The sequence below is a fragment of the Dromiciops gliroides genome, chromosome 2 (assembly GCF_019393635.1).
Source record: "Dromiciops gliroides isolate mDroGli1 chromosome 2, mDroGli1.pri, whole genome shotgun sequence".
NCBI classification, from domain to species: domain Eukaryota; kingdom Metazoa; phylum Chordata; class Mammalia; order Microbiotheria; family Microbiotheriidae; genus Dromiciops; species Dromiciops gliroides.
Genome location: NC_057862.1, coordinates 15,211,479 through 15,223,846, shown reverse-complemented (window position 1 = coordinate 15,223,846; position 12,368 = coordinate 15,211,479). Strand labels below are relative to the sequence as shown.

The 12,368-nt window shown below is 37.2% G+C and overlaps 1 protein-coding gene across 3 annotated transcripts in view; it reads right to left on the bottom strand.

Moving 5' to 3' along the window:
* PRKG1 (protein kinase cGMP-dependent 1) overlaps nucleotides 1-12,368 on the bottom strand; it is a 1,388,722-nt gene that overhangs the window by 84,258 nt on the left and 1,292,096 nt on the right. The window lies entirely within an intron of this gene.

The following is a 12,368-nucleotide window of genomic DNA, read 5'->3' as shown; positions in this document are numbered from 1 at the left end:
CTCCCAGTGGACCATGGGATGCTTGAGGTCAGGGACTATTTGTCATTTTTGTTTTTGTGCCATCAGTGCCTCACAGAAATCCTTCCACATAGTTGGAATTAAAAAACACTTGCTGAATGGAACTTAATTACCTTCATAGAAATATAATGTCACCAAGAGTCAAAGATGCCTTCATAAAACACAATGATATTTCATTGATTTGGCCACTATGGTGTTCCATTCATGAAACTGAAATTTACCCCTTGAAGGGCCACCATGAACAAGACACTTTAATAAAAATCTTTCTAAAATGTATCACACACTTGCTGAGCTTCTTAAGCAGAATTTAAAGAAGAAAATTTAGCTTTTTTCCTGATAGATCTGGGGTTCATGAACTTATATTTAAAGAAACATATTTTGAAAACTGCATTTCAATACAATTGGTTTGCTTTGTAATCCTATTTATGAATTTAAAAACATGATTCTGAGACGGGGTTCATACGCTTCCCCAGAAGACCAAAGGGGCCTCTGACAGAAAGGAGGTTAAGAACTCCTGATTTAGGGTCATCATTATGGATTGGGGATTTATGGATTCAATTTTAGAAATGGGAGGGGCCAAAGAGATCATCTGGCTCAACCCACTCATCATACAGAGGAAGAAACTGACACCTGGAAGGGTGGAAGGACTTTCTCCGGTCACACGAGTGGCCAATAGTGGTACAGGGAGAATTACACCCTCAGGCATTGACTGGCAGTAACATTCCTTTTAAAATGTACTTGTCCACTTGCCCGATTCCAATCTGTGCCACGCTGAGAAACCATCGAGCCAAATTTGTTTGAGTTTTATCTGGAATGGGCAACAAGGAAGGCTAGTAAGGGATATCCAGTGAGTAGTTTATTGTTTCTACAATTGGGACTTTGTCCTGCATTTTGGCTTATCATAGACTTGGTCTCTCCCTTCTACGGGGCTCTCTCCAGTGTTCTGGAAAGGGGAATGATTCTTAGTGATCCCATTTGAGGTTTTCTTGTCAAAGGTACTGGAGTGGTTTGCAATTTCCTTTTCCAGCTCATTTGACAAATAAGGATACTGAGGCACACAGGGTGAAGTGACTTATCCAGGGTCACACAGCTAGTAAGTATCTGAGGCCAGATTTAAACTCATGAAGATGATTCTGTGTGTAATTAACATTACATGTAATTTAATGCAGGTAATTAATCCATAATGTATGGTTTGCAACCAACTATATTAAATTGTAATTTTTCCCACTCTTCTTTTGAATTTTACTCATTCCTATCATTCGGCTATTTTCCCCAGGCAATCTCTGCAATGTCTGAGTTTGAACCTACCCCACTTGAAACTTTTCAATTCATTACATGAAGCTTTGCCATTCACTACAAATTCTTACAATTGGATTTCCTTGCTTTGTGCCACATTGGACACTAATGAAGAGCAGCAAAGATGGATTAAATTGGAAGTAATGAGGTTTAAGCGAAAAGACTAGGTGATGAATGAGGCATTCAATTCCTTCCATATTCTCTACTGATAAAATCCTATTTCCTTTAAATGAAAGTAGATGAGGTTATTTCTTTAAAGTTCAAATTCAACATAATTTTAGTCATTCAATCCTCATGTTACCTTTAGATACTATGAAATTGAAGAGCTAGCAGTGTGGCAAAGGGAAAGGGTGAGCTTTTTCTGGTGATTCTGCCTGATAGCAATCGGTCTAACAACAAGCATTTATTAAGCACCTCCTTTGAGACAGGTGGTATTCTAGGCACTAGGGAGATAACTACAAAAGAGAGGCAGTCCTTACCTTCCACTATATCCCTTATGGGTAGGGACCATCTTGCTCTGAGTCACATTCAAGCAACAGAGAAAAGCTGATCAAGAGAGTGTCTTAGACCAGAGGATGAAAATGTTTGTGTAAGCATTCTTAAAAGGCATTCATGGGAAATATGCATATTTCAATGTTTTTATTCATTTTATGGACCAGATATAATTTTATCAGTATAAGGGAAATCTCAAAGAGAAAATTGTTCCTACTGATGGAGATTTGTCAGTGTCTAATTCTGCAACTAATGGTCATACATTCAGAAGTGGAAGGGACCTTGGTGACCATCTAACCCAATCCCTTCATTTTACCTATAATAAACTGAGGCCAAGGGAAATTAAGTACCTTACCCAGGGTCACAGAGGAGGTAGGATTTGAACCCACACCAGCATCCTATCAATTCTAATATCCTAAGACTTACAATCTAAGATTTAATCTTAGAGATTTAATTGGGTAACTAAGAAGTTAGGTGACTTGCCCAGAATCAAATATGTAGGATATGTGAGAGGCAAGGCTTCAACTTAATTTTTTCTTATTCAGAGACTAGCTCTCTAGGTACCAGGCCCCACTGCTTCTAATTTTTTCTTTGTGGGAATAGATTCTTGTAATGAGCAAGTGGACTCTCAGGAAATCTTTTGGTAAACATAGCTCTGCAAGGAGGCCCTGAACACATATTTTGGGAGCACACAGTCCCTTTATATGTAAACCCCATTTATTGATGTATAGGGAAGTCATCAAAGAGTTAGGACCACTGGTACAGAAGTTGTAAAAAGCACTGGGTTCTAAGTTAATGTCCAGGATCAGAAGTACTTGGGCTGATGATTCCCACTGCAACTGAGATTCGTTCTTGAGGAAACAATTGCCTATATTTGAAACCTTTTTTCATGATTCTCAAAAGCTTATTATGAAAATCCCATAGTGAAATTCTTCTGCAATACAAAATATTTGTTCTACTCAATATTGCTTTACCCAGAAACATTCCCCCAGATGAAAAAATAAATTAAAAAAATTGGAAAGTCTATTCTCAGTCACATTATGATCAATGATGACAAGAGAAAGAGAAATACACAGAGAACCTATTGCGTTCTTGTTTATGACTTCATAAAAAACACTCACAATGTTTCATCATATCATGAAAGTCATGTTACCTGTGTGACTGATACACCATACAATTATCAGCATATTGGTATTTTCTATATCAGTGAAAGACAAAACAAACATCAATCTTATTAGAAAGGGAAAATGGCTGTCATAATAGAGTTTGTTAGTCCCTTAGCACAATGAAATCATACATTGCCCATGCTGGCTACAGTAGATTAATTAGAAGGCTCACTTCAACACAGTGCTACTGATCAGAATTCTGGATACTCTCAGTATAACTGGTATTCTGACTGTGGTGCTTGGCCTTCTTTATACCGACATATGTAGCACAACAGGTGTGACATGCCCAGGAAAACTGTTCAAATGACACACGATCTTAATTGTTCTACGTGTCTCAAAGTCACCCAGTAGTTTCACTGAAGGAAGAGCAAAAGGAAACCAGACATAGTGAGGGATTAACAATATACCCAGAAAGCATCAGGAATTGGCAGAGAAGCAATCATCCCATTAGTTTTTTGTCTTAATCTTTTGTCCATGTTAAAAATGAATGCAGCACACGCAAATATGCCCAAAGGGAGAAGTCTCTGCTTAAAAATCATCTTCTGAGAGAATGAGCATCTAAAGCCTTTCATTGGTCCAGGTCTCCTTCTCCCAGCCCAGGCTCCTTCTGAGGTCAGCAGTACAATAGCTTTAATTCCTGGTTTAGCTGCTACCCCTTCCTTTTTGGCATTTTACTTTCTATCGAAAATCCAAATCAGAGAAAATATTACATTTGTACTTGAGACAAGCATGGATGAGAAATGAGGTTGGAATAACTATGGCCCCAATGCAATTGAGAACAGTTGCTTCAGGGACAATTGCATGAAAATGAAAAGCTATCTTTTGGGAGATGTCACTGGTGTGATGAATTCATCCAACCTACCAGTACTCGGACTGAAAAGTTACTTGCCTGTAAAGAATTCCAAACCACGAGAAATTGTATACCACCTGGTTTAGATTTTCTAACAGAAAGGAAGCATTTGGGCTGCAGCTAAAACAGACATTAAAGCTATGGCGTCGCTAACTTCCTCTGGAAGGGGAAGGAGACCTGGAATCAAGAACATAAAGTTAGAAAGCAATGTTGAAAGGTGGGTTTTTCTCTGCTTTAAAAATCAGTTTTCAACATATCATGTCTAGAGTAAGACAAATAGAAAGGTTGCCTTGCGTAGCACTCTTTTCCCCTAGGAGTTGAAGATATGTAGGTCTATCTCTTGTGAGGCTCCAAATGGATGGTATGCATGTCATGGTTACTATTCTTGGAGCAAAATCATGGAATCTCGGTTAACTGCCATCCAGCCCATCCAAACCATGGCCTCCCCCATCCCCTCTCTAACATGCTCAGCAAGTTGTCATACATCCTTTGCTAAATGACATCCCATGATGGAGTCCACTCCCTAGACTGATGCAGTCTGCTCCGCTTTTGGACAGCTCTGATTTTTAGGAGACAAGCCTAAACACTCCTTATTCTTAAGAAATGCACAGAGTCTAAATCTGGGGCCTCTTTGGGCAACTCTATTGACAACCATGTCAATTTCTCGTCAATGCACTGGGTCCCTTTTCCAATTCCTTCCACCTGATGCATTCTCACATCTCACTTCTGGATTGACTGGCAATAAGGGCAGTACTTTATTAAATGGATTAGGATCTTATACATTGTGACTAGGTATGAGTTCAATTATAGAGATAAAACCTTTCTAGGCTAAGTGATGTTTGGGGATTCCTTAATTAGTATTATCTGTGAGATTTAAAACCCAGAAAATGAGGCAGTGGAATTATTTACATCTTCTTGTTAGTTTGATGTCAAACCTTTTATTAACTTTGGCAATTCATTATTCTTTTAAAAAAATGCCATCATTTCAAAGCAAATTTCTTGATATAAGAAACTTATTAAAAACACTTCAGCTAAATATCTCTACCACTAATGAACATGGACTTTTTTTGAAAGAAAAGAATCCTGAGGTCTAGTTCAATCTGAATAATTAATATTCTGTATTCTGTATTTCATAGGCTCTAAAGCTTGAAGATACCTTAAATAAAGAAACCCTCAAATTCAACTTTTTTATTGTACAGATGTGGAAACTTTGTCCTGACTTTTGAAATGACTGACCTAAATAATAAAGGGAAGTTTGGATCTTAATCCAAGTCTTATGATACCAAATGTAGGAATAATTCTATCATACCACATTGCCTCATTTTCTCTTTTATGTCAACTTTCTCAGGAAAGACTGCTTTTGAACTTTGAAATGCTACTCATATTATCAAGATGCTCTTTAGCGTGTCTCAGTCTACTACCTTGAGACATTTTCCATTGGTTATTTCTTCTAATCTTTTTAATATATTTTGACCAGGGGTAAAAGAGAGATCACTGAGATATGTTATTGTCCTAAGTGAAATCTAAAGTTCATGCATTAATATAATTTTCTCCCACAATTCAGTAGAAAGGAAAAACACTTTCTTTTAACATCTAGGGCCATGTGAAGAGTCCCTGCACCAATGCAGATGATCAACCTGCGTGTAATTTATAGTGTCAGAGAGTCGCATGAGGAAATGAGAGGTGAAAAGACTTGTCCAGAGCCAAACAACCAGCATGCATGGAAGAGGCAGGGCTGGGACCCAGGTCTTTCTGACTCTGAGGCCAGCTTTCTGTGCACACGTGTCATGGTGCTGTCTATTACCACAGTTAAAAAACCAAACCAAAACAAAACCTTGACAAATTCAGCACTGATAAATGCTCAAGAGAAATAAGCACAGCCTTGACTTGAGCATGATACCAGGAACTCTATTTATCTGTGTATGGGTTGCTCTCACCACCAGCCCATCTCCATCCCACCCCATGGGACTGCACACAAGAGAATGCACTTTCCTTGAAGACAGGGACACTTTCATTTTTGTGTGTGTTTAATAAATACTTGTTTAATTGGACAGAATTGTTGAAAATTCCCCTGTTCCTTTCAGTTTTAGAGCTGTGCTATTACTTCCTTCTCCTCATGACTTTATTATATGAAAAACTGAATAGAAAAGTCAGTTTTGCTCAGGAGCATTTGATAGATTAAGACAAATGAGCTTGGAAGGTCTGAAGTGGAATTGGAAAAGAAATCTTAGATTAGCATATTTTAAGAAGCTTGTGCATTTTAATCATTTTGGAATTCAAATTGACTATCTTTTCAATAGTTGGAGGAATAAGAGGATAAATTACTTTTAAATAAAGCATCAGCAATGCTGATCTCCACCAGATTTACAGGGCAAACATGGGTAAATAAGGTGGCATTTCTATACTGCTGATTTAACACTTACTTCTACCTGGAATACCTGCATTTAAGATGCAGCCAAACTACTGTCTCTTCAAAAAACCTCCCCTGACTATCCCAGCCCATCTTTGAACTCTGAATTCAGGTTCGTAAGTAGATTCATAAGCAGGAATATTTTCAAAGTGAAATGCAGACATACATACACAAATGTAAATGTGGGTATATAGACATAGATTCACATATATCCACCTCATTTTCACAATGATCCTGTGAGGTAGGTGCCTTTGTTATCTCTATTTTTACAGGTGAGGAAACAGAGCCTTCAATAGGATTATGCAGCTAAGTGTCTGAAGATAACTTGAACTTGGGTCTTCCTCTCGAGTCCAGAATTCTACATGCTATGAAATACTCCCATTTAATGTATTAGAGCCCCACTTTTAAAGTGTCAGAGAGGGAAAGTAATTTCCAAGATAAAAACTCTTCGTATAACGTCTCCTTTCATTTCATCGATATCCTGGAACATGAAACTATGTGAAAAAAGACAAGAGTTGGACTTTCAAGGGAAATAGACCCATGTTAATTTCCTTGAGTTTCTTTCTACTCTGAATGTTTTCCAATCCACAAACCAGTAGTGGACTCTGACATGTATTTAGATTTTGATTCGGTTAAGAGTCTCTCTCTGCAGAGCTTTCTTTATTTCATGGCCCTGGCTATGACTGATCAACAGCTCTATTTGGGAAAGATCCATTCTCATCATTGTGCCCTACTGCTGCCTTAGATCAACCTTGCCACGACCTACCCCCACCAAGCATCTCAGGTATCATATTTTAAATCTATACATGACCGTTTCTCATCCATAGGGCTGGTTTTCAATTGTTTTACAAAACAAAGGGTAGAAATCAAATCCAAACCATCGAATTGGTCTCATATAAAGACTTAAAAGAGAATCAGAGAATTCTAGAATCGGAAGGGAGCTCACGGCCAAGGAATTCAGAACATACTCAGACAAGAATACTCTCTACAAGGTACTTGGCAAGTGACCATTTAACCTCTTGCTTGAATTCCTCCAAAGGTGTGTGTGTGTGTGGGGGGGGGGAGTCACTACCTTCCAAAGCAGCCCATTCAACTTTTTTTTTTTTTTCAGGGCAATGAGGGTTGTGACTTGCCCAGTGTCACACAGCTATTAAGTGTTAAGTGTTTGAGGCCGGATTTGAATTCAGGTCCTCCTGAATCCAGGGCCAGTGCTTTATCCACTGTGCCACCTAGCTGGTCTTTTAAAAATATTTTTTTCATATTTTATTTTTTCCAATTACATGAAAAATCAATTTTGAATGTTATTTTTTTTAATTCATTTTCAAATACTCTTCCTCACTCCCCCCTCTCTCCTCCTTGAGAAGGCAAACAATTTGATATAGATTTTAAATGTGTAGTCATACAAAACACATTTCCATATTAGCTGTGTTGTGAAACAAAACATATATCAAACTAAAACAAAGAAAAAAATCAAAGAAAAAAGTATGCTTTGATCTGTATTCAGATTCCATCAGTTTTTCCCTCTGGAGATAGATAGAACTTTTCATCATAAATCCTTCAGAATTTTCTTATATCACTGTATTGCTGAGAATAACTAAATCATTTACAGTTGATCATTGTACAATATTGCTATTATTGCATACAATGTTCTCCTGCTTCTGCTCACTTGACTTCCCACAAATTCTATGAGACTTTCCTGTTTCTTCTGAAATCATACTACTTGTCATTTCTTATAGCATAATAGTATCCCATCATAATTATAGACCACAACTTGCTCAGCCATTCCCCATTTGATGGCCATCCTTTCGATTTCCAATTCTTTTGCCATCATAATTTTGATGACTACTGCTTTGTAATACAGTTTGAAGTCTGGTACTACTAGACCACCTTCATTCACATTTTTTATCAATTTCCATAATATTCATGACTTTTTGTTCTTCAAGATTAATTTTGCTATTATTTTTTAGAGCTCTATAAGATATTTTGGGGGGTTTGATTGGCATAAGTAAATTAATTTAGGTAGAAACATCATTTTTATTATATTGGCTCACTCTACTCATGAACAATATCTTTCCAATTCTTTACATCTGAATTCATTTTTATGAATAGTGTTTTATGATTGTGTTCATATAGTTACTGATTATCTTGACAGGTAGACTTCCAAGCATTTTATACTGTCCACAATGATTTTAAATGGAATTTCTCTTTCCATCTCTTCCTACTGGACTTTGTTGGTAATATATGGACACGTTAATGATTTGTGTGGGTTTATTTCATATCTTGCAACCTTGCTGAAGTTGTTAATTATTTCAACTAGTTTTTGTTGTTGTTGATGCTCTAGGATTCTGTAAGAATACTATCATATCATCTGCAAAGAGGGACACTTTGGTTTCTTCTTTGATTATTTGAATTCCTTTATTATTTTTCTCTGCTATAGCTAGCATTTCTAATATAACTGAACAGTAGTGGTGATAATTGGAATTCTTGCTTCACCCTTGATTTTATTGGAAAGGCTTATGTCTTCCCTATTATAGATAATAATGCTTGCAGATGGCTTTACTGCATACTACTTACCATTTTAAGTAAAGCTACATTTATTATTATGCTTAACATTGTTTTTAAAAGGAATGAAGGTTCTATTTTGTTAAAAGAAAACCTATTGAGATAATCACATGATTTTTTTGTTTTTTTGTTTTTATCGATTTGGTCTCTTTGTGATCTATCAGAGACTGTTGAGTGTGATACAATCTTCCACATTTCATTAGCTTATAACGTTAGTATGATGTAGTTCATTGGCCAATCAATGGATATTTATTAAGGACCTACTATGTTTCATGCACTATGTTAAGTTCTGGGTGACTTGAATTCATCCCAAGGCAGCCATTTTTTCCTTACTTATACCAGGGATAAATTCCCTATAAGCCATTATGATTCCTCCTTCCATTCCAAAGATTATCCTCCTTAGCAGAAAAAAAAAATAGAATCAAAATGAGAGTTCCCAAGCTCTACCTCTTCTCCCTATCAGTTCTCACTGTCCCATCCACCCCAATTTATGATCCTATTTCATCTCATAGTATCTTCTTTTCCCCATCGTAGCCAAACGAGGTTCCTTTCCGCTGTTCTTGACTTTCTTTGTTAGTTTCTGTTATTCTGAAGTTCAGAATTTTGGGGATCACGTCACATTTTTGTATCCATGCCTTTGTCCACCGGTGATACTTGTGACCTGATGCATTCAGGTCTCTAATTCATTTTACTCGCTTTCCAAATAAGGTTTTTGTGTTCTGGCTGAAGCTCATATTTGCTGACTTAGGATCTAGCCATGTTAGACTATGCTCACTATGCCCTCTTCGGCCTCCACACAGTCATCGATGCCATTCTGCTGTCTTTGGAATAAAGCCCCTTCTCATCTCCACTGGCCCATCTCTCCTTTTGTCAGGGCCCGTATCAAGTGCTCCCACTCTCATTCATCCTCCCCTAATTTCCCCAGCTATTTTTCTATTTCCCTTATTCTGTTGTGATCTCTCATGCCTCACTGTTTGACCTTCTCTATGTACTTTTCTCATTCTAACAAGCATATTTATGTACAATCCTCTCTTTTGGCTTGACTATCAGTGATTGAAGCAAAGCATAGGTTCATTTATGTCTTTGTATCCTCAGCTTTCAGTACAATACTTTGCAGATAAAAGATGCTTGGTAAATGTTTGTTTGATTGAACTCAGTTGAATTCCTTGCCTTTGATTTATAAAATATCACAGTCCTAATACATTTGTGTAGGTACATTTAAGCTGGCCAGACACAAAATATTTTAGGTTTGCTTCTCCAGCTCATTTTATTATGATTATTTCTATTCTTTTTTTATGGGGGGGGGCAATGAGGGTTAAGTGACTTGCCCAGGGTCATGCAGCTAATAAGTGTCAAGTGTCTGAGGCCAGATTTGAACTCAGGTCCTCCTGAATCTAGGGCCAGTGCTTTATCCACTGTACCACCTAGCTGCTCCCTCTAGTTTATTTTAAAGATGAAGAAATGGAGACAAACATGGTTAAGTGGCTTGCCTAGGATCACACAGCGAATTAAGTGTCTGAGGCCAGATTTGAACTCATGAAGATGAATCTTTCTGACTCCAGCATGGCAATCTATCTACTGAGCTACTTAGCTTACTATGTAGTCCTAACTGGTGCCTACTCAACTAATATATCATGTAGGGCCCATCAATCCCATGGCAAAGCATTTAATTAGGACACAATAGCAAAGGAAATAGAAGGGAAAAGTAAAGCCATTGAATCTTTTTTAGTTCTTTCCAAGAACTTATACAAGTAAATAAATACTATTCTAGAGGGTAGAGTCATAGTTGACGTCATCTTCATCTCTTTCTTTTCTCCTTCCTTATTTTTTTCTTTTCTTTGGTAGTTTGGGAATATGATAAGTAGGGCAACTATGGAACCCTAAAGTTTATGACATAGGCATTTATTTCTGATGCATAATGCACTGGTGTCTAGTAAAAAGGAAATTACTATTGAACTAATAGAAAAGATTATGTTTAATTATGAAAATCAGGCATGTGATAGAAGCATGTCTGGCAACAGTCTTATGCTGAAACAAAATCTTAGCTCTTTACTCAGGATGACCTTTCTTGTAATCATAATCTCAACAAACTGAATGAAGGGGAAATTGATTATATTCTTTTGAATGAGATTTGAAACACACTTGTTTTTCTGTCTATTTCCTCTGATCCTGATCTCAGAGAGGAATTAATTATCTGAAAACTATGATTATGTCTGTGCTTATAGAAGGAAGGAAAACAGGAAATCCTTTTTTGAACCATCTATGTGCCCTATGAAGAATCAATGCCCCTATAGTGATTTAGTTGGGTCTATTACTGCTTCAGAGGAACTGTGATTCCATGGACATGAAGATTCCTTACAGACCATGAATACATTCACACCTTTGCCTCCTATGCTACTCCTGACTTTGTTTTCTCAGATTTTCTCAATCTACCCTATGTGATCTATTCTTTTCTTTAGACTTGTGGTTTTTAACCTTTTTTCTGTCAGAGGCCCTTTTGTCTGTCTGGAATTGCCCATAGATGCCTTCTCAGAATACCATTTTATAAAATAAAAATAAAATAAAATACATATAAAATATAAATGTATATATATAATAAAATAAATATATATGATTATAAAGAAAACCAAAAGTCAGTGAAAACAAAAATATGAATTTTTCCTGGGTTCATTTTCACAAAATCCCTGAGATTCAGCGGATCAATAGATCTCAGGTTAAGAATCCCTGCTGCATAACATTGTATGTTTGTGGTACCAGGAGAGTACTTGAGCTGTCTTTCACTCCTGTTCCATGAATGGATCGTCTCCATTTCTGATCATACCTTTTCAGGATGATATCATGCTACTCCTTGGACCACAGGTCACAAAGGAAGCATATTTTATCTATTTATATCAACTATGAATTTCCCCATTACTTCCCTGTTTGATGGTTCCAAGATAAGGGTATTTCAAGATTCAAAATAAGACAAGACCATCAGAAGAATATTTGTGTTAAAAAGATAGATTTTTATACATGGTAGACTCCTGGGATTATTGTGGCATTATGCAATTTCTTCAATGCATTCCAGCCGGCACTTCTGTTCAAACGTGGGTCCAAATCATTGTCCATTTCAGTGACCCGATAGTTTGGCATTTTTCATCCGTTTAGTTTTTCCTGTATGGATGACTACGCCAATTTCTTTGGAGTAACCATGGCTCTCACAGGGGAGACCAAGTTCTTAGATTTGGTGAAGTCCATGCAATATCATTTTAAAAGACGAACAACTAGAGGACTGCAAGCATCTACAAGGAATCCATCTTCCAACTGGATCTTGAACAGAGCACCTCCCTTAAACATCTATAGATGTGATGGATATCCATATCTTTTGGTGAAATATTTTGGTTGTCCATTTTAGGTGGGCTGATAGCATTCTATGTAGCACTTCTTTTTTTTTTTTTTTTACAGGGCCAATGAGGGTTAAGTGACTTGCCAGGGTCACACAGCTACTAAGTGTCAAGTGTCTGAGGCCGGATTTGAACTCAGGTACTCCTGAATCCAGGGCCGGTGCTTTACCACTGCGCCATCTAGCTGCCCC